Raw genomic sequence first — 24,235 nt, forward strand, 5'->3', positions numbered from 1 at the left:
GGATCATACACCATGATCAAGTGGGATTTATCCCAGGGATGCAAGGATTCTTCAATATACACAAATCAATCAATGTGATACACCATATTAACAAATTAAAGAATAAAAACCATAAGACCCTCTCAATAGATGCAAAAAGAGCTTTTGACAAATTCAAAATTCATTTATGATAAAAACTCTCCAGAAAGTGGGCATAGAGGGAACCTCCCTCAACATAATAACAATCATATATGACAAACCCACAGCAAACATCATTCTCAATGGTGAAAAACTGAAAGCATTTCCTCTAAGATCAGGAACAAGACAAGGATGTCCACTCTTGCCACTATTATTCAACATAGTTTTGGAAGTCCTAGCCACAGAAATCAGAGAAGAAAAAGAAATAAAAGGAATACAAGTTGGAAAAGAAGTAAAACTGTCATTGTTTGCAGATAACATGGTACTGTACATAGAGAGTCCTAAAGATGCCACCAGAAAACTACTAGAGCTAATCAATGAATTTGGTAAAGTAGCAGGATACAAAATTAATGCACAGAAATAGAAATTAAGGAAACACTCCCATTTACCATTGCAACGAAAAGAATAAAAGACCTAGGAATAAACCTACCTAAGGAGGTAAAAGACCTGTACTCAGAAAACTATAAGACACTGATGAAAGAAATCAAAGATGACTCAAACAGATGGGGAGATATACCATGTTCTTGGATTGGAAGAATCAATATTGTAAAAATGACTATACTTGCCAAAACAATCTACAGATTCAATGCAACCCCTAGCAAATTACCAATGGCATTTTTCACAGAATTAGAACAAAAAATGAATCAGACTCCCTGACCTCAGGCTACACTACAGGGCTACTATGGTAATCAAGGCAGTATGGTACTGGCACAAAAACAGAAATATAGATCAATGGAACAGGTTAGAAAGCCCAGAGATAAACCTACACACCTATGGTCACCTAATCTATGACAAAGGAGGCCAGAATATACAATGGAGCAAAGACGCCCCCTTCAATAAGAGTTGCTGGGAAAACTGAACAGCTACATGTAAAAGAATGAAATTAGAACACTCCCCAACACCATACACAAAAATATACTCAGAATGGATTAAAGACCTAAATTTTTGACCCACCTCCTAGAGTACTGAGGATAAAAACAAAAATAAACAAATGGGACCTAATAAAACTTAAAACCTTTTGCACAGCAAAGGAAACCATAAACAAGACAAAAAGACAACCCTCAGAATGGGAGAAAATATTTGCAAATGAAGCAACTGACAAAGGATTAATCTCCCAAATATACAAACAGCTCAAGCAGCTCAATATCAAAAAAACCCAATCAAAAAATCGGTGGGAAAAAAAAAATTGGTGGAAGACCTAAATAGACATTTCTCCAAAGAAGACATACAGATGGCCAACAAACACATGAAAAGATGCTCAACATCACTAATTACTAGAGAAATGCAAATCAAAGCTACAATGAGGTATCACCTCATAGTGGTCAGAATGGCCATCATCAAAAAATCTACAAACAATAAATGCTGGAGAGGGTGTGGAGAAAAGGGAACCCGCCTACACTATATGGAGAAGAGTATGGAGGTCCCTTAAAATACTAAAACTACAACTACCCTATGACCCAGCAATCCCACTACTGGGCATATACCCTGACAAAACCATAATTCAAAAAGAGTCATGTACCCCAATGTTCACTGCAGCACTATTTACAATAGCCAGGACATGTAAACAATCTAAGTGTCCACTGACACTTTATCCATGAATCTATAAAGAAGATGTGGTACATATATATATATATATATATATATATAATGGAATATTACTCAGCCATAACAAGGAACGAAAGTGGGTCATTTGTACAGATGTGGATGGACCTACAGTCTGTCATACAGAGTGAAATGAGAAAGAGAAAAACAAATACTGTATATCAATGCATGTATGTGCAATCTAGAAAAATGGTACAGATGAACCTAATTCCAGGGCACAAACAGAGATGCAGACATAGACAATGGATGTGTGAACACAGAAGGGGAAGGGGACAGTGGGATGAGTTGGGAGATTAGGTTTGACATAAATACACTACCATGTGTAAAACAGATAGCTAGTGGGAACCAGCGGTATAGCACAGGGAGCTCAGCTCGGTGCTCTGTGATGACCTAGATGGGTGGGACCTGGGAGGGAGGGAGGGAGGGAGGGAGGGGATATATGTATACATACAGCTGACTCACTTTCTTGTACAGCAGAAACACAACATTGTAAAATAATTATACTCCAATTAAAAAAAAAGATAAAGGAGCAGAATCAGAGCCCTTCCCTTAAAGAACTGGGGTTATTTAAAAAAAAAAAATTTCAAATCAGCATGGGATTTCTACCATCAAACTCCCAAAACCTGAAAAAGCCATACATTACTTTAGAGCGACATCTTTGAATAATTATTTACAACACAATAGTTTTGTTAGGGAATTGGTGACCAAAACCACCTGCCTTGGCCAGGCCCGCTTGCCTGAGCTGTCTCACAACAGGAGGTTCCGATAAGGAACAAGGTGCGGCAGCAGAAAGCTAACCCGAAAACTAACCTGGAGGGGCCAAAAGAGGGAGGAGATGACCAACCTCCCAGAGCCCTTCTCGCTGGATCCATCTTGGCTGAGATGTGTGAGCCACCAGGAAGGACCCTAAGTCAGACTATGGGCCAAGTGAGATGACTGGCCAGAGACAACCTGGAAGCTAACCCCATCACTATAAAACCTGAGGCTGTGAGCCACGTGGCAGAGCCGTCCTCCTGGGGTCCCTCACCCTCCTGCTCTCTGCCCAGGCGTCACTTCCCAATAAAGTCTCTTGCTTTGTGAGCACGTGTGTCTCCTCGGACAATTCACTTCCTAGTGTAAGACAAGAGCTCACTCTTCGGCCTTGGAAGGGTTCCCCTTTCCCCGACAGTTTCTTTTGTATCCTACAACTACTATGAGTTATTTCAATTGTTATTCAATAGTGGATGCAAAATTCCCAACAGATTAACTGGCATAGTTTATAAGACTATAAACATAAAAAGAAAAATTTATTAAATACACGATTGAATGTCCTGGAGGGAACTTAGAGCCCAGAGGCCATATTTGGAAAAAACGATGTTTGCCTTACCCAGCAGACAAACAGAACTTAGAGACAGGGTTGTCACTGCTAATCAGCACAAAGGGACACAATGTTGAGAAACAAAGATACAAGTGAAGAAATGTTTTCATCAGCCAACAGCTTGGGTTTACAACTAGGGCCATCTAAAAGGACAAAACAGAAGTGAATAAGTAAAAAAGCCAAACATGCTCACCAGGATCAGGATGGTGCATGTGGTTCTGGCTTCATAGGAAGGTCCAGAAGAAAGTCTATTGCTGAGAATGTATTGGACTTACTGCTTGTATCTGTAAAGAACAAAGACAATAGAGTCATTAGCCCAGACTTCAAGGCTCAAACACATTACATCAATATCATAGATACAGACGATATTTCCTCTCAATCTATCTGGAATATCCCAGGAAGATATGCATATGTTCCCCCCCCCATACTTCTGTTTCTGCTCCTCACTACTCTCACAGGAATGTTAATATATACCAGGAGTTTCAGGATACAGTCGAGGAAATAGGAGAAGCCAATGTACTCAGTGGATGGAGCTAAGAATTTGATTCCCAAAGAGGTACTGGGACAAAGGTTAATGACCTAGAAAGTACTCAGGAAGCAAGTCATGCTGGGGGAAAGCTCCATGCCCTTTCTGTGAAACAGAAGACATGTTCACTTCCAGCATCATTCAATCCAAAACATGCCATTGGTAGATGATCCCTTTAGAGAAAGAACCAACTTATCAGCAAAGACCAACTGACCCACAGAGGTCTAAACCCATGCCCCAACTTGAGTTACAAAGTTATAAAGATGAGGAATTTCCAAGGATCCCAACCCAGTCTGAATGAAGATAATATGCAAAGTAATGTTAGTAGAAACTACTCCATCAATTTAGAAAGTATGTTAGAGACTGATTTTATTTGAATCTACCAGAAAATTGATTTGCTCACACAGCAAATTGTTTTAATTTAACAAGAGCAAGTCTTGTAATAACAAAGCTATTTAGTATCGATTATTTTATAATAACAAAGATTAATCAACGTAGTATCTATCAATGGGAGACTGAATAAATCATGCTGCATCCTCCTAATCAGGGAAGCCCCAGAGTTCTTTTAAATTGGACAATGCCCCTGGTCACACAGAAATCAATGAGTTCAACACCAAAGGCCTTAAAGTGGTCTACTTGCCCCCAAACACATGCCTCTAATTCAGCCTCTAGATCAGGGGACCATAACAACCTGTAAGCCCCATTACATACAGTACTCTATGGAAAGATTATCAATGCTATGGAAGAGAATCCCCATAAAGAAATCATCATGGAAGTTGGGAAGGTTTACACCATTGAAGATGCTATTGTTGCTATAGAAAAAGCTGTGAAAGCCATAAAGCCTGAAATAATAAATTCGTACTGGAGAAAACTGTGTCCAGATGACTTCACAGGGTTTAAAACAAAGCCAACCGGGCTTCCCTGGTAGCGCAGTGGTTAAGAATCCACCTGCCAATGCAGGGGACACAGGTTCGAGCCCTGCTCCAGGAAGATCCCACATGCCACACAGCAACTAAGTCCGTGCGCCACAACTACTGAGCCCATGTGCTGCAACAACTGAAGCCCATGTGTCTAGAGCCCATGCTCTGCAACAAGAGAAGCCACTACAATGAGAAGCCTGCGCACCACAATGAAGAGTAGCCCCCACTCGCTGCAACTAGAGAAAGCCGGCATGCAGCAATGAAGACCCAACACAGCCAAAATAAAATAAATAAGTTTAAATAAATAAATAAAACAAAGCCAATCAAGGAAATCATGAAAGAGGTTGTGGATATGACAAAAAAAAAGGGTGTGAAGGTGAAGGGTTTCAAGATATGGATCTTGGAGAAATTCAAGAGCTAACTGAACACCACACCAGGGGAATTCACGAAGACAACTTGATGGAGACGAGTGCTTCCGAACCAGTGCCAGACGATGAGGAAGGTGATGTAGAAGCATCAGGGCCTGAAAATAAATTGACATTAGACAATCTGGCAGAAGCGTTCTGAGTATTCAAGACTTCTTTTGACTTCTTTTATGACATGGACCCTTGTATGATACAGGCACTGAAACTAAGGCAAACAATGGAAGAAGGATTGGTACCATACAGAAACTTTTTTTTTTTTTACAGAAACATTTTTAAAGAAATGAAAAAGTAAAGAAGTCGGACAGAAATTATGTATTTCTGTGAAGTTCGACCAAGCGTGCCTGCCTCTCCGGCCTCCACCTCTATCACCTCTGCCGCCCCCAGATGGCAAGACCGATCCCTCCTCTTCCTCCCCAGCTCAGCCTACTCAACATGAAGACACCAAGGATGAAGACCTTTATGATGATCCACTTCCACTTAGTGAACAGTAAATAATCATCATGACTTACAGTTAATAAACTTATCTGTTGTGTATGTGTGTGTGTCTTTGTGTGAAAATCTAATAACTGTACGGTAAGAACTGTATGAGACCTTTTTTGCGTCATCATCATCATTGCCTAAGTATTCATCATGTAGAACACTGTGTGCAAGACTTGTATTGAGGTATCCCCAGGTGGTCCAGCGGTTAGGACTCCACGCTTCCACTGCAGGGGGCACGGGTTCGATCGCTGGTCAGGGAACTAAGATCCCGCATGATGCGCGGGGCAGCCAAAAAAAAAAAAAAAAAAAAAAAAGACTTGTATTGAAGTGGATAGCCCATCCTTACATAGGAATAAGGTGAGTGATATTTAATATAAAATTAATAATGTGTTAGTTTTTTACTGTTTTATAACTTTGCTTTCAAATAATTATATTATTATATAGTATCTCTCTCCTTTTCTCTTAATTGGAGAAACTGCATATCAACCTGTCATCACAGGTAACTCGTATGAATATAACTGTAATACTGTATGCCATAAGAATTTTATGATCATTCATTCATTAGTGTATAGGCTAGGCTATCATGAAGCAATCATACTGCTGCTTTATTATTAACACATGAATTATTATACCTATAAATATCAATTTCTTTTTCACATTATCTTATTTTTTAATTAAGGTAGAGCTGATTTACAATAAGCTTCAGGTGTACAACATAGTGATTCACACTTTTTAAAGGTTATACTCCATTTACAGTTATAAAATATTGCCTATATCCCTTATGTACAATATATCCTTGTTGCTTATTTTATACGTAGTCATTTGTACGTCTAAATCCCCTACTTCTATCTTGCCCCTCCCCTTCGCTCTCCTCGCTAGTAACCACTAGTTTGTACTCTATATCTGTGAGTCTTTTTAACATATTTTTATTTATTTAATTTTTGGCTGCATCGAGTCCTAGTTGTGGCTTGAGGCCTCAGCAGTTGTGGCACGCGAGCTCTCCAGTTGTGGCTCAAGTGCTCAATAGTTGCAATTAGCGGGCTTAGTTGCCCTGCGGCATGTGGGATCTTAGTTCCCCAACCAGGGATCAAACCTGAGTCCCCTGCATTGGAAGGCGGGTTCTTAACCATTGGACCACCAGAGAAGTCCCTGTTTCTTTTTTGTTATCTTCACCAGTTTGTCTTCTTTTTTAGATTCCACATGTAAGTGGTATCATACAGTATTTACCCTTCTCTTTGAATTATTTCACTAAGCATAATACACTCCAAGTCCATTCATGTTGTTGCATATGCAAAACTTCACTATTTTTAGGGCTGAGTAGTATTCTATTCTATTAAATATATACACATAATATATATAATACATATATCAAAGATATATACATTTATATATATCCCACATCTTCTTTATCCACTCATCTATTGATGGACACTTAGGTTGCTTCTATATATTGGCTACTGTAAATAATGCTGCTATGAACACTGGGGTACATGTATCTTTTCAAATTAGTGGGTTTTTGTTTGTTTGTTTGGATAAATAGCCAGGGGTGGCATTGCTGGTTCATATGGTAGTTCTAGTTTTAGTTCTTTTGAGGAACCTCCATATTCTGTTCCACAGTGGCTGCACCAATTTACATTCCCGCTAACAGCGTAGGAGGGTTCCCTTTTCTCCACATCCTTGTTATTTGTGGTTTATTTATTTATTTATTTATTTTTGGCTACATTGGGTCTTCTTGCTGCACATGAGCTTTCTCTAATTGCAGCGAGCAGGGGCTACTCTTCGTTGCGGTGTGCAGTCTTCTCATTGGTGACTTCTCTTTGTTGTGTAGCACAGGCTCTAGGCGCTCGGGCTTCAGTAGCTGTGGTACATGGGCTCCATAGTTGTGGCTTGCGTGCTCTAGAGCACAGGCTCAGTAGTTGTGGTGCACAGCTTAGCTGCTCCGCAGCATGTGGGATCTTCTCGGACCAGGGTTCGAAGCTGTGTCCCCTGCACTGGCAGGCAGATTCTTAACCACTGCACCACCAGGGAAATCCTGTGGTCTTTTTGATGATAGCCATTCTGACAGGTGTGAAGTGATATCTCACTGTGGTTTTGATTTGCATTTCTCTGATGATTAACAATGTTGAGCATCTTTTCACATGCCTGGCGGCCATCCAAAAATACAGTACAATACTGGAAATGCATTTTCTTTTCCTTATAATTTTCTCAACGGCATTTTCTTTCCTCTACCCTTAAGTGTAAAATACATATAACATAGAAAATATGTGTTGGTCAACAGTAGGCTATTAGTAATTACGTTTTGGGGGAATCAAAAGTTACACAAATTTTTAACTGTGTAGGGGTTCGGCACTCCTAATCCCCACAGTTTAAGGGTCAACTGTATCTACAATGGATTAAAGAATAAATTTGTAAAAATCCTTTATGTTTACTAATACTACTACTACTAAAAAAAAAAACCCCTCAATTTGGAGAATGGCAAAGGATCAAATCATCACACTGAGAAAGGAGAGATAAAAAGAATGCAGATATTTTTGCATATTTTTTTTCTATCTGGACTTCTCCTCCAATACCTTTCTTGTCTGTAAAAAACACGTTCCACCTAATACAGGAAAAGGGAGGGGAGAACCATCACCTACATTGATGGTACAGGAAATAATTATCAATGGCTGCTAAAGCCCTTAGATGACAGAGTGACTCAGGTGCAGTTGACACACTGACTACATTGATCATAATCTTACAAAAGAGAAAAATGAATAATTCTGAATCTGATCTCATCTCTAAAATAACTACCTTTTTGCAGGAAATATTAAGCATGGGACGTCACATTAAAAGACATCATGAGAAGGCAGTAAGCCAAATCAGAGTATCAGAAAATTCTACATGGATTATAATCTCTTTCAAACAAAAAAAATTAATGTATAAAAGGGAGTTATTGGGTTTCCCTGGTGGTGCAGTGGTTAAGAATCCGCTTGCCAATGCAGGGGACATGGGTTCGAGCCCTGGTCTGGGAAGATCCCACATGCCGTGGAGCAACTAAACCTGTGCGCCACAACTACTGAGCCTGCGATCTAGAGCCCACGAGCCACAACTACTGAAGCCTGCGCACCTAGAGCCTGTGCTCTGCAACAAGAGAAGCCACCTTAATGAGAGGCCTGCACACAGCAACAAAGAATATCCCCCGCTCGCCTCAACTAAAAAGAAAGCCTGCGCACAGCAATGAAGACCCAACACAGCAATAAATAAATAAATAAATAATTTTAAAAAGGGAGTTATCCATAGAAGATTATAAAATCAAAAGATATAAAATATAATAACAGATAAGAAGTGATTTCATGTTTCTTTAAAGGAACCTGTCAAAATATAAACATTCAGGAATATTTGAATACTGTTTGGTACTGGATAATATGGAAAAATTATTGTTTATAGTTACATATGATAAAATACTACAATTGAGTTAAACAAAAAAAGTCCTTGTCTATTATAGGTACACGTACTTAAGGTTTTTTTTTTCTTTTTTGGGGGGGCCACACCACATGTTTTGTGGGATCTTAGCTCCCTGACCAGGGATTGAACCCACACCCTCGGCAGTGAAAGCGTGAAGTCCTAACCATTGGACTGCCAGGGAATTCCCTTACTTAAGTATTTAGGGATGTAGTGATACAACTTTTGGAGTTTGTCTTAGCATAAGCAGTTGCTGGAGGGAAATGGAGCAGGATTATAGATGAAATGATTTCAGCTGTGAGTCAGTCCATTTGTAGCTGTTTGATTAGTTCTTGTGGGTTTTTTCCTATTACCCTCCTCACTTTTCTAGGTTTTTTAAAATATTCTGTACTATTATTTAAAATTTTTTTATATTAATAATTAGTCACGTTGAGTTTGTTTTCCATTTTCTATGTTATCCGTTTATTCTGGAGTGTAACATATCTCAAAACCTCTCACATTCAGATAATATCACATTGGATTCTAATAATATTATTCTTTCTCATCATTTTTCCTTAGCAAAATTAAAAATACTGAATCCCTTCAACCTCAGGAGAGGCTGACCTTAGTCAGCCATGCTAGCAGAGGTGTAAAATAGGGAAGAGAAGACCCAATTCTGTGGGTTATTTCATAGTTCTCACCAAGTTTTCACTTCTATTACCACCAGGTCATCAAACTCAGACTGTTATTGAACCCTCCTACCCTGTTGGTGGGAATGTATTGAGTTGGCCAAAAAGTTCGTTAGGGTTTTTCTGTAAAACCGGAACGAACTTTTTGGCCAACCCAATAGAATGGTACAGCCACTATGGAGAACAGTATGGAGGTTCCTTAAAAAACTAAAAATAGAGCTATCATATGATCCAGCAATTCCACTCCTGGGCATATATCTGAAGAAAACCATGGTTTGAAAGGATACATGCACCCCAATGTTCATTGCAGCATTGTTTACAACAGCCAAGACATGGAAGCAACCTAAATGCCCATTGATAGAGGAATGCATAAAGAAGATATGGTACATATATACAATAGAATACTACTCAGCCATTAAAAAGAATGAAACAATGCCATTTACAGAACGTAGATGGACCTGGAGATTACCATACTAAGTGAAGTTAGTCAGAGAGAGAAAGACAAATATCATAGGATATCACTCATATGCAGAATCTAAAAAAAAAAAAGATACAAATGAACTTATTTACAAAATAGAAAACAGACTCACCTATTAAGAAAACTAACTTATGGTTACTAAAGGGGAAAGGTGGCCTGGGGGGTGGGGGTGGTGGTGATAAACTGGGTGTTTGGGATTGACATATACACACTACTATATTTAAAAATAGATAACCAACAAGGATCTACTATATAGCACAGGGAACTCTGCTCAATATTCTGTAACAACATAAATGGGAAAAGAATTTGAAAAAGAATAGATACATGTTTATGTATAACTGAATCACTTTGCTGTACACCTGAAACTAACACAACATTGTTAATCAACTATATTCTAATATAAAATAAAAACTTTTTAAAAATTCAGACTTATCTAAAATAACAATTTTTAATAGAGGTTCAATTAAAACACCTTGCAGGCAAATATATGTCTATTATTAGGAGAAGCTTACCGACTTCCAATATACCAAAACTGTCTCAATATCTGGTATCATTCATGGATAAACATGCAGTATGGCACCTCATGTACAACTTTTGTTCCTTCCAAAATTACAGGTTTTCAAAAAGTATTATCATGGTTAAATATTAGAAGCATGTGCAAATTGTTCAGAAATAAGACATAATGCTGGGTACCACCAAATATGACATGCCTGAAAAGATCAGGTGAAAAAGACAGGTGAGGTCTGAGTAGTGAGAGAAGGAATCTGTGCAAAAGGTCTGGCTCTGTTTAAGGCCAATCTGAGGAGTTTTTTCCCTAAATATTATTCAGTTTTCATTTTGGAAAACCTTGCAAAATTATAGCCTGGAAGGGAGAGGAAAAGAAAAAACCATTTAAGTAAAAACTGCCAGAGTCTTAGAAATGAACATGAAGAAGGGGGTCAAACCCATATTCGCTGCCTCAATAAATATGTGTTCAGCACCTAAAGTATGTCACATTATTCTCAGTGGGTGAGCTATGTCAGGAAATGAGACTCATAATTAGAGAACCAAGATAGCTAAGAAAGGTGGACATTGGATAATAATTAAAATAAACAGATGCAGGGGACACGGGTTCGTGCCCCGGTCCGGGAAGATCCCACATGCCGTGGAGCGGCTGGGCCCGTGAGCCATGGCCACTGAGCCTGCGCATCTGGAGCCTGTGCTCCACAACGGGAGAGGCCACAACAGTGAGAGGCCCGCGTACCGCAAAAAAAAAAAAAAATAAATAAATAAACAGGGACTTCCATGGTGGTGCAGTGGGTAAGACTCTGTGCTCCCAATGCAGGGGGCTCGGGTTCGATCCCTGGTCGGAGAACTAGATCCTGCCTGCATGTGCAACTAAGAGTCTGCATGCCACAACTAAGAAGTCCGCATGCCACAACTAAGAAGTCCGCATGCCTCAACAAAGATCCTGTGTGCCACAACTAAGACCGAGCACAGCCAAAATAAATTAAATATTTTTTTAAAAGGTACTTAAAAAAATAAACTATACAATATGTAATAAGATAAAGGTACCTTAGGAGAAAAAAGGAGCCCAATTAGTGGAAGTGATGCAATATTAAATGTTAGTAAGGGGAGACCTCATTGACAGTTGGATATTTCAGACAACACTTGAAAAGAGGTGAAGGAATAATCCATGTGAACATTTTGGGCATATGATCCAAGCAAAAGAAACAGCCAGGGTCATGTCATGTCCCAGGCAAACTCAGGTGCCCATGTACATGAAACCAGTTGAGTGAGGCAGAAAGTTTAAGAGAGGAGGTCAGCGGGAAATCCCTGGTGGTCCAGTGGGTAGGACTCCACACTTCCACTTCAGGGGACCTGGGTTCAATCCCTGGTCAGGGAACTGAGATCCCACAAGCAGTGCGGCACAGCCAAAACAACAAGAACAACAAAAACAAATAAACAAAACAGAGAGAGAGGTCAGAAAGGAACATGAAGCTCCATAGGGTCCTGGTAAAGATTTTGAATTTTCTCTTAAGAAAATGGTAGTCATTACAGAATTTTGACCAAAAGACTGACATTTTCTATCTCATCCGCTGAAAGGCCATGTTGTCTGGTAAGCTGAGAAAAGACTGCAGAAGAATAAGGGTGGGAGCATAGAGACTACTATTGAAGAAATCCAGGTAAGAAAGGATGTTGGCTCTGACCAGGCTGGTAGCAGAAGTGGTTATGGAAAGTGGTCAAACTCTGGATAAGTTTTGAGAGCAGGGCCAACAGGATGTCTTATGACTGCATGTGGGGTTCAGAAAAAGACTGCATCAAGGATAGTATCTGGATGTTTGGCTTGCCTCAGCAAATGGAAGAATGGAATCGGCACCAACTGAGACAGGGAAAGCTATGACCAGGAAGAACTGGAAAGCTCAGGAGAAATGTTTTTTAACATGTTGAGTTGGTGATGTCTACTAGAATTCAAAGAAAAGGTCTATTCTACAGATGACTGTGGAGCTTCAAAGTGAGGTATGTTACGGACATGTACACTTGCAAGTTTGGGGCTTATAGTGCTATTTACAGTCATGACACTGCATGAAATCACAATAGACTGTGAGTGAAGACTGAGAATTTAGACGTGACTGAGCTCTTGGGCAGTCCCATATTAAAGGGATGGGAGAAAAAGGGGACCCGACAAATTCAAATTAAGAATAAAAATGTCAACTGTGGCAAAAGCTTCTGAGAGGACATTTAAACAAAACCTTGGAAGTTACCACTGGACTCAGGAGTTTGTTAATGACGATGGAGCTGTGAGGCTAATAAACCAAACCTGAATGAGTAGAGCTACATAGCTGAGGTAATTGAAAGAGAGAAAAAAAATGCTCTTTAAAAGTTCAGTTGTAAACGGTGAAAGAGACGGTAGATCAGGAAATGTACTGGATCACGAAGAGAGAAAAAACTAGTTTTAGTTTTTAAAATTAGTCATTCATTCATTCATTTGGTTGTGCCGGGTCTTAGCTGCAGCAGGGGGGCTCCCCAGTTGTGACACGCGAACTCTTAGCTGCAGCATGTGTGTGGGTGAATTATTTCACTTCCATTATTAAGAAGTAATTGCTCAATGTTAATTCTGAAATTTTATTTTGAGATTTAATTTTCTGCTTTTACTCAACTTTTTTTAAAAGTTAGGATTTGAGCATTGCATTAGCTGAGCCGATCTATGGGATCTAGCTCCCTGGCCAGGGATTGAACCTGGGCCCCCTGCACTGGGAGCAGACTCTTAACCACTGTGCCACCAGGGAAGTCCCAGAAAAAAACTATTTTTAGAAGGTATAAGTGTTTATAATGTTAGTTTAAAAAGAGACTGAGAGAGAGAGCAGTAATAAACAGGTCACCAGTCATGAGATCTGATAAAGAACCAGTCCACAGAGAAGTTAAGACATGGGGGCATGGTCCTTAGCTGGCATTAGAGGTAAATGATTGGTTTTAGGTTAGGAGGCAGAAAGTGTTTTCCGATGGTGATTTCTGTGTTCTTTCTGAGGGGGGCGGGGGCAGACTAGCACGACAGAGGGGAGTAACCCTGGGGAACGTAATGAGCTGACGATGAAGGGTCACGGGCCTGGCCAACAGTTTAATAAACATGGTGAGCCAAGAACTGCAATCTGGAGAGGAAAAGAACCTGAGATGGAAAAAGGCTGCTGGTCCAGGGGACAACGTATGTGCACAGGAGTTCAGGTGAAATCTGTAAACAGGGTTTGGGAAGTTTTAAATGACAGATCTATACTGACTGAGCTCTTTTCCCTGAAAGTACTGAAATATTGATAATTATTAAGACAGTTCAGGGGAAGATGTCCTAGATTTTCCAAATGTTCCCCAACTAAGTGAAGGTGGTAAGGCTAAAAAGGAAATCTCCATGTGGAGTCTTTTTAGTCAATGGGAACACTGAAATCTTAGAACAGTGATGGTCGAACCCAGGACTTTACATCTCTAAAGAGCAGAGAATGTATCTGAGACCCAAGCTGGTGATTCTGAAAGTCTTCTCTCTTTAAGCCAGCATATGCTCCAGGCAGTAAGTGAAACTGTGCCAACAGTCACTGGGGTAGGATGCAATTCTACTCCCCTAACTGGTGGTTGTGGTATAAGGAGAGTTTCAGTTAGAAATATAAATAGGAATTATGACATCTGCTGCAAACAGCTTATGATATACCATGGAGATGATACTGCATCCATCTAAAATTGAAGTGTGGTTTGTGTATAAAGAAAAAAGAAAGATCTCCCAAAGCCCTAGCATCATGGATGTCAAATCAAAATATTGTAAATTTGAGAAGACTACTTCTGTTTCACAAAACGTATTCTCCCTAAAATTGTCTAAAAACCCACTCCTGGACATATATCTGGAGAAAACCGTAATTCGAGAAGATACATGCAGGGGAGTTCCCTGGTGGCCTAGTGGTTAGGATTCCTGCCGTGGCAAGGGTTCAATTCCTGGTGGGGGAAGTGACATCACGAAAGCCGAGGAAGGAAGGAAGAAAGGAAGGGAGGGAGGGAGGGAGGAAGGAAGAAAGAAAAGATACATTCACCCACGCACCCCAATGTTCACTGCAGCACTGTTTACAATAGCCAAGACACGGAAGCAACCTAAATGTCCATGACAGAGGAATGGATACAGAAAATGTGGTAAATATATAATGGAATATTACTCAGCCATAAAAAAGAACAAAATAAAGCCATTTACAGCAACATGGATGGACCCAGAGATTATCACACGAAGTGAAGTCAGACAGAGAAAGACAAATATCTACGATATCACTGAAGTGTGGAATCTAAAAAGATGATACAAATGAACTTATTTACAAAACAGAAACAGACTTTGAAAACAAACTTATGGTTACCAAAGGGGAAAGGTGGGGGCGGGGGAGGGGAGGGATAAATTAGGAGTTTGGGATTAACATATACACACTACTATATTTAAAATAGATAACCAACAAGGACCTACTATATAGCACAGGGAACTCTACTCAATATTCTATAATAACCTATATGGGAAAAGAATCTGAAAAAGAATGGATACATGTGTATGTATAACTGAGCCACTTTGCTGTACACCTGAAACTAACACAACATTGTTAATCAACTATACCCCAATATAAAATAAAAATTAAAGGGACTTCCCTGGTGGCACAGTGGTTAAGACTACATGCTCCCAATGCAGGGGGCCTGGGTTCGATCCCTGGTCAGGGAACTAGATCCCACATGCATGCTGCAACTAAGAGTTTGCATGCCACGACTAAGGAGCCCACGTGCTGCAACTAAGAAGCCCATGGCTGCAACTAAGGAGCCCGCCTGCTGTAACTAAAAAGCCCACGTGCTGCAACTAAGGAGCCCTTGAATTGCAACTAGGGAGCCCGCCTGCCGCAACTAAGGAGCCCACATACCACAACTAAGGAGCTGGTGAGCCACAACTAACGAGCCTGCCTGCCACAACTAAGACCCAGCACAACCAAATAAATAAATAAATAAAATATTAAAAAATAAAATAAAAATTAAATTTTTAAAAATTGTTTAAAAAAAGAGAAAACTGGCCCAAAATGGAGTCACTTGAACTGAGCTTCACTCACCAAACCAAGAATTAACACCTAACTTAATTACAGTTTCAGCCTCCCCTAGAAACCAAATCTTAAATCAGTCAATCTGGAATTAACCTGGTCAGCACTAGTGAGGTAATCTGCCTGATACACCCCTGCCTGCCGTCGCCTAAAGAAAGGTATCCTTACCACAAACAATAAGCTCTTTTATAGTGTAACTTTCTCATAGCTCTTCGGAGCTCCATTCGTTAGATGGGATGCTACCCAATTCATGAATTACTGAATAAAGCCAATAAGATCTTTAAAATTTCCTTGGTTGAATTGTTTTTTAACAAAACCAAATGGGACTACTTTGATGTTACCTAAGCAAACACCAGAGAGCTTTATAATTTCAGATCTCTCTGCCTGAATTTCTTTGTTCTCAAATAGCCACATGGAGTGCTTGCTGCTCAATCCTTTCAAGTTACTGGCCTAATGTCTTCATTAGAGCCCTTTCATGACAACCCTATTTAAAATAATAATAATAATAATAGCTCTCTGACCTTTGTCTTAATTTTCTGTAGTACATACTGCAAAATGTACTCTTTCTAATGTACAATTCAGCATCTTTTTTTTTTTTTTTTTTGTACGCGGGCCTCTCACTGTTGTGGCCTCTCCCGTTGCGGAGCACAGGCTCCGGACACGCAGGCTCAGCGGCCATGGCTCATGGGCCTAGCCGCTCCACGGCATGTGGGATCTTCCTGGACCGGGGCACGAACCTGTGTCCCCTGCATCGGCAGGCGGACTCTCAACCACTGCGCCACCAGGGAAGCCCCAACTCAGCATCTTTTGAGAGCAAAATAAATACATCACTAAAATATACAGAACTTGGGAATTCCCTGGTGGTCCAATGGTTTGGTTAGGACTCAGCCCTTTCATGGTTGTGGCCCAGGTTCAATCCCTGGTCGGGGAACTAGATCCTGCAAGCTGCAGCCAAAAAAAAAAAAAAAAAGCAACAAGGGAAAAGCAACAAATAACATACAAGGGAATCCCCATAAGGTTATCAGCTGATTTTCCAGCAGAAACTCTGCAGGCCCGAAAAGGGAAAAACCTACAACCAAGAATACTCTACCCAGCAAGGCTCTCGTTCAGATTCAATGGAGAAGTCAAAAGCTTTACAGACAAGCAAAAGCTAAGAGAATTCAGCACCACCAAACCAGCTTTACAACAAATGCTAAAGGAACTTCTCTAGAAGAAAAGGCCAGGACTAGAAACAAGAAAATTACAAATGGGAAAGCTCACCGGTAAAGGTAAACATACAGTCAAAGTAGGAAATTATCCACACACAAATATGATGTCAAAACCAGCAATCATGAGAAGCAGAGAGTACAAATGCAGGATATTGGAAATGCATTTGACATTAAGAGACCAGCAACTTAAAACAATATATAGAGAGAGACTGCTGTATCAAAACCTCATGGTAACCGCAAAACAAACTTCCAGGTACAAAATAAGTAAGTCACAGGGATGTAATGTACAGAGTAGGGAACATAGTCAATGATATTGTAATAACTTTGAATGGTGACAGTAATAAGACTTATCATGGTCATCATTTTGTAATGTACAAAAATAATTACTATGCTGTACACCTGAAACTCATAGAAGTCGATTATGTAATACTTCAGGGAAAAAAACCCACTTGGATTCATCTCTGAATCTGTTTCACTCTCTCACTGTTATAAAACTGAATGTTTATGTCCCCCCAAAATTTACAGTTGACACAAAACCTCCCAATTTCATGGTATTAGGAGCCGGAGGCTTTGGGAGGAAATTAGGACTGGATGAGGTCGTGAAGGCAGGCCCCGCGTGAATGGGATCAGCAGCCTTGTAAATGTCATGGGAGAGCCTGCTCCTCTCTCCGTTCTCCACAACGTAAGGACACAGTGAGAAGATGGTGTCCGTGAACCAGGAAGCAGGCCCTCATCTGAACCTGACCATGCAGGCATCCTGATCTTGGACTTCTAGCCTCCAAAACTGTGAGAAATAAACTCCTGGTGTTTATATGTCATCTAGCTTATGGTATTTTGTTATAGCAACCCAAGCAGAACAAGACCCATCCCTTCCCTTCCACATTAAGAAATCTAGTGAACCCTTAATAAGAACACATCCAGAATCCAGCCACTTCTAAGCTACCACTCCGTTCCATGAACCCTCAAGGGGCCTCTACTAGAACAGCCTCCAGCCTAGTTTCCCTTCCTCTTCCCTCAGCCTCACAATCTGTTCTCCACTATGCAGCCATATGCAGCCTGTTAAGACCTAGGTAAGGGACTTCCCTGGTGGCGCAGTGGTTAAGAATCCGCCTGCCAATACAGGGGACATGGGTTCGAGCCCTGGTCCGGGAAGATCCCACATGCTGCGGAGCAACTAAACCCCGTGAGCCACAACTACTGAGCCTGCGCTCTAGAGCCCACGAGCCACTACTAAGCCCACATGCCTAGAGCCCATGCTCCGCAACAAAGAGAAGCCACCGCAATGAGAAGCCTGCTGACCACAATGAAGAGTAGCCCCTGCTCGCCACAACCAGAGAAAGCCCGCACGTAGCAACGAAGACCCAATGCAGCTAAAAATAAATAAATGAATAAATTTATTAAAAAAAAAAAAAGACCTAGGTAAGATCATTCCCCTCCTCTGATCCGAACTTCCTGTCTCCTCCAGAATAGATACCCAACTTCTCAGGCAACCATTCCAGTCCCGAACCTTGTCTTCCTGCTCCGTCTTCCCACCGGATGGAAAGGAGACCTTAACGATCCCAACTCAGCTCCACCTCTAAACATTTCTACATCCTGGTACTGGGATAACCTTTCCACATCCGTTTACATTCGGTGCTAGAAATGGAAATACCTCCATATAATCCTTCGTAGACTCGGGATCCTGAGCTTGGGTCCTTAACGAATACCACGACACCACAATACAGAGAATATATGGGTGGGGGTAGGGATCAGTAAGGGACTGGGACACTCTACACGTACCGGTATAGGTCCCATGAGCGCTTCTACAGCCAGGTTTTAAGAGACAGATTACAGATGAATGAATATAACCATGTCAGGTTTCAGTGGGTTCAGGCCCCTGTGTGCCCACGCCTGGCCCTTGAGCCTGGTGAACTAGGGCTGGATGCCTAACCTCCGTGCCTCAGTGTGTCACCTTCCTAGCTCTGTGTGCTTGAACGAAGATTCAACCTCCTGGTGCCCTAATACTTCATCCTCCTCCTTCAGTCTGTTCCTCCGTTGAACAGCCTTTGGGAAACTTTTAAAAGCCTAATGTAGTTTGTGTCCCCCCTTGGTTTAAAATCTGCCGCAGCGCTCAGAGTTCTGAGAATACAGGCAGAGGCCTCAGCCTGCTATTCCAGGCGCGACTCCGCCTCAAACTTTGTTCCTCGCCAGGCACAACGGAGCCCAGGTTCTCCGAATCCTCACGGCTCAGTCGCAACTCCAAGCCTTTGTACAGGCCGGTTCCTGTGCCTGTAACCCTCTCCCACACCTAAGCACACCCCCGACAGTAAAATTAAACAGGAAAGCTGAGGTGCTGACCACTGTCAGAAACAGGAGCCCATAGACTAGCGCCTCACCGTCCTGGACATCGGAGCCTCGGCTGCAGGGACGAGAGCACTTGGGGCTTTAGTGTCTGGTGGGGTGAGGGCCCGAGGACGAGCGTTTACCTGAGGCGGGTCTCTCCGAGCGGCCGCAGCCATCCAGGCCTGTGGGCGGAGCGGGGCCAGGAGCGGGCCGGCGGTTCTTAAACCGGCCCAGGTGCGGATCATCTCGGGCGGCGCCGCGGCCGAGCCTCAGACTCGCCTTTGTGCAGCGGGAACAACGACTGCCCCCTCGCTTTCTCGGTCCTGTCCCGTCAGCCCCACTAAACGCTCCAGAACTTGTGTCCGTATGAACACACCCGAGCAGCCAAAATGACCGCCCGGAGGAGGACGCCGGAAGTCCCGCCCCACGCTAGGCAACCCTCACGGAAACGCCTCTGTTCTGAGCCTTCATTGGCTCAGCAAGGCGGCTGAGCGACGCAGAGCATTCTCGGTAATGTAGTTCCCGCGCGTGGACTACTGGCAATCTTAGACCCCTGAGGGGCGCTGGGAAATGGAGTCAGCGGGCCAAAGGACTTAGAAGGCGCTTGTCCTTTTTTAAAAAAAAAAAAAAAATTTATTTATTTACTTTTATTTTTGGCTGCTTTGGGTCTTCCTTTGGGTGCGCGGGCTTCTCTTGCTGCGGAGCACGGGCTCTAGAGTGCAGGCTCAATAGTTGTGGCACATGGGCTTAGTTGCTCCGCAGCATGTGGGATCTTCCCAGACCAGTGATTAATCCCATGTCCCCTGCATTGGCAGGTGGATTCTTAACCACTGTGCCACCAGGGAAGTCCCAGAGACTTGTCCATGCTTAAGGGGTAGTACCCAGGGTTTCTGGGGGATGTTGTGTTGCCTGCAGACGTTCATCCAAGGTTGGAGATGTATTAGTTCAGACCCTGTGAACTTAATCATGCTCCCTGAGACTAAACATATCATTGCAGAAGCTCCCAAAGGACAGAGATCCAAATGTACATATCATTCCTAGTCATTCATAGATAAAATGTGTCCACTGGTAGCAGAAGCTAATAAATATTTCATGGGGGAGGGGCAAAATAGGGGTATGGGATTAAGAGACACAAACTACTATTGCTACCAAACCAAATTTGGGCTGTTCACCTGATGCATAGCAAAGCCAATCCATTCACACTCGGTTGTGGTGAAGGAAAGTACAGGGCTTATTGCAGGCACCAGCAAGGAGAACAGGCAGCTCATGCTCAAAAGACCTGAACTCCCCAATGGCTTTCAAAGAAGGGTTTTTAAAGGCAGTGTGAGGAGGGAGGGTGGCAGGATGTGTGATCAGCTTGTGCACAATTCTCTGGTTGATGATGAGGTAATGGTGATATTTTCGGAAGCTCAATTATCAGTTTTCTGGCTCCAACTGGTCTGGGGTCTATGTGCTGGTTGTCAGCACGCAGTTAACTTCTTCCACCTGGTGGTGGTTTTAGTTTCTGCAAAACAACTCAAGGATATGACTCAAGATATTATCTATAGCCCTTGAGGAGGAACTAAAGGTCCTTGGCCTTATTTTATGGCTAAACTATTATTATTTTGTCTGCTTGACTGCTTTCCTTTGTTTCTGCATTTTCTCACTTCTCTGATTTTGCTTTTTGGAATTCGGGAAAGGCCTAGGAGGCTAAAACTTTTCTATTAACAAGAGTCAGGTCGGGAATTCCCTGGCGGTCAAGGGGTTAGGACTCCACGCTCTCACTGCTGAGGGACCCGGTCCAATTCCTGGTCGGGGAACTAAGATCCCACAAGCTGTGCAGCAAGACGGGAGGAAGGGTGGGGGGGAAAGTCAGGAGACATGGGAATTGGGGGTGTCTGTCCTGGGGAAGGCCCAATAGGGTCCTGCTCAGTTTCACTATGTATAAAATAGATGAGCAACAGGATATATTGTATAGCACAGGGAAGTATAGCCACTGTTTTTAATAACTTTAAATGGAGTATAATCTATAAAAATATATATTTTTAAGTTTAATTATTTATTTTTGGCTGCATTGGGTCTTCGTTGCTGCGTGCGGGCTTTCTCTAGTTGCGGAGAGCAGGGGCTACTCTTCGTTGTGGTGCGCCGGCTTCTCATTGCAGTGGCTTCTCTTATTGCAGAGCACGGGCTCTAGGTGCGCGGGCTTCAGTACTTGTGGCACATGGGCTCAGTAGTTGTGGCTCGCGGGCTCTAGCGTGCAGGCTCAGTAGTTGTTGCGCCCGAGCTTAGTTGCTCCACGGCATGTGGTATCTTCCCGGACCAGGTCTTGAACCCACGTCCCCTGAATTGGCAGGCGGATTCTTAACCACTGCGCCCCAGGGAAGTCCCTATAAAAATACTGAATCACTATGTTGTACACCTGGAACTAACTAATATTTTAAAACAACTATACTTCAATAAAAATAAATTAATAATGAAAAATAAACATTACCATGTTGGAATTAAATCTATACACTATGAAGTGTTAGACTCAGTTTTAACAGTCTCTGTATGTTTGGTCAGGGAGAAGAGAAAAAACACTCCAGATGGGCCATGACAGGAAAGACAGTAGAGGGATGCTGGGCTACTCAAAGCAGGAGTACACAGGTGGATCTCTGTAGTCACTTCAGAAAATACTTCTAACAGCATAGTAAATTACTGTGCCCAATTTAGTAAGCAATATTTTTATCCATTTAGTAAATTTTTGGATAGCTTGATAGTTAACTTCTTTTGGGGAATCTGACATCAATCTCAAAAATAGAACAATGAAAGATATGCTGTATTGATATGGGACAATGGGTGCGGTGTTCACAGGTGGAGCATGTATGAAAAAGATGTTCTGAACCCCAAAATGCACAGGGTAACTTAAAACATGATCTCATATCATTGTTTGGAAGTGGTTATCATTTCCCCTGTGATTACAGAGACTGTTCTGCATGAGGAATTGATATTATCTGGGAAAAAGTTATAAAATTCGAATTACAGAAAGCTATTAGTGACTATGTAGTGATTCAGAGATTGTGTCAGAAACGTCTCAGAGAAAGTATCAGTGGATGGTAAAAAGGTGAAAATCTTAGAGAAGTTTTAGCAGTGATGTCTGAGAAAAGGTACAATTAAGCTGAACATGTGACTAGAACAATCGCTCTGAACACTGTCTCCAAAATGTGATTCCTCTTCATGCTTGAAGTCATTATGCAATATGAGCGTTCAGGAAAAGTTAAACGGACATTGAGAGTACATGGAATTGCAAAAATACACAGGGAAGCTGAAGCCAAAGTGTCTTGTTTAGTCACTGTTCTGACAAATGATCAATGAGTAAATATTTGGCTTCAAGAACTTATTGCAGACGCGTGGGAGACATTGGGACAAAGACTCCTGCCCTCCTAGAGGTTACATAATATTCAGGAGGACACAGGAATCATGAAAGAAGAAATGCTAAGTCATATAGTATGTTCAATGTAGGAGGCATAATGGAAAGAACATAAGGTGAATGTACTTAGAAGTAGAGTGTGGTATGCAGATTACAGAGCTGAGTAATCACTGCGCAAAAACGTGAAGGAGATGAGGAAGAACTATATGGGAATTTTGGGAATAAATTCTAGCCAGAATAAGCACGTGGCTAGATAGCTTTGGTGGGTGGAGCCTCACAGGGCTCCTTGGCAGTGGAGGGCCTGGCTAGGACTTTAGCCAAGTTGGCCATTAGCCGGACTTGCTCACTGCAAAGACACTCAGGGAGGGCTTCCCTGGTGGCGCAGTGGTTGAGAGTCCGCGTGCCGATTCAGGGGACATGGGTTCGTGCCCCAGTCCGGGAAGATCCCACATGCCGCAGAGCGGCTGGGCCCGTGAGCCATGGCCGCTGAGCCTGCGCGTCTGGAGCCTGTGCTCCGCAACGGGAGAGGCCACAACAGTGAGAGGCCCACGTACCACACACACACACAAAAAGATGTACCTTCAAAGACACTCAGGGGATGTGTGAGAAACCTTGGCTCCGCCTCTGGGCGTCTGCAGACTTCCACTCTGGTGGATTAAGGCCTGGAACCAGGAAGCGTAATTTTTCATCGAACCCTGGTTTTCAAGTCTGATCCCTGGACCTTCACCATGAAACGTTCATTTTCATTTCAAAACCCAACCTAGTGAAGCAGACATTTTGTGGGTCAGGCTCTAGAATCTGTGCTTTAATAGTCTTCCGGGTGATTCTGATACATTTTCAAGAATATTCCATGGCACCATTGAAGTTTCTGTGGACCAGGTCACTGTGTTTCTTGCAATAACAGAAGTCCCCCTGAATCACTATGCTGTACATCTGGAACTAATGTAATGTAAAGCTAGTTTCTCATTTTACACCCAATATTTCCTGATACTTCCTTCTCTCAAAACCTTGTAGACCTAAAGCTACCTCCTTTTAAAGACTGCCTTGCATTTTATCTTCTGCATGTACCATGGCTGGCCAGCTGCTGTGGGCTCATGGCTCATGGCTACTCTCGCTTCTCAGTCCCTGTATGGGCCCTTCTCCAAGGCCAAAGAAAATTCTTCAGAGGTGACCAGAGTCCTCAAGTGCCAGTCCAATCCCAATGATGTTCCCCATGGGCAGAAAAATCAGACCAAGTAGTGATGGCCTGAAGGTCTAGAGGCTGACAATCATGTCCCAGGAGTCAGATCCAGCTGAGGTTACAAATGTGGGTCCAAGAGGCCACCTCCTGACCAGAGGGCAGGTCCCTGAGATGGCATGGACACGTGTGCAAGAGAGGGGCCAGCATTGCTCAGATGCCACAGGTGGGGAATCAGCTTCTGGAGTAGGAGGACATGGGGCCTCAGCTTTTGAGCCAGAGGTGAGGACATTGCCTCTGGAGGGGGAAGCTGGGATGCAGTGACTGGTGGCACCTGTCCACACCTGACCTCTGATGCAAGAGCAAGGGTCTCTGCCCCTGGGAGATCCAGCCTGAGGTTTCAGAACACCTCTGCCTGGGTAGGGCCCCCTGAAAAGATGCAGCCACAGAATTTCCAGGTGCCTCTACAGCCCTGGGCTCTGAGCTCTAGTCC

The 24,235-nt window shown here is 42.4% G+C and overlaps 1 protein-coding gene across 2 annotated transcripts in view; it reads right to left on the bottom strand.

Annotated features, from left to right (window-relative positions):
• Window positions 1-19,567, bottom strand: part of LOC308606599 (zinc finger protein 418-like) — a 28,504-nt gene extending 8,937 nt beyond the window's left edge. The window contains exons 1-3 of one of the 2 annotated variants that reach the window (XM_081217693.1): window positions 19,321-19,567; window positions 5,017-5,105; window positions 3,330-3,420 (exon numbers count right to left, since the gene is read on the bottom strand). The gene's annotated coding sequence lies outside the window, so the exon portion shown is untranslated. The remainder of the gene's footprint in view (window positions 1-3,329; window positions 3,421-5,016; window positions 5,106-19,320) is intronic. The other variant, XM_081217692.1, reaches the window with a different exon arrangement.
• Between the last annotated feature and the right edge of the window lie 4,668 nt (window positions 19,568-24,235).

This window comes from Mesoplodon bidens, assembly GCF_964165515.1.
Source record: "Mesoplodon bidens genome assembly, chromosome: 18".
NCBI lineage: Eukaryota > Metazoa > Chordata > Mammalia > Artiodactyla > Ziphiidae > Mesoplodon > Mesoplodon bidens.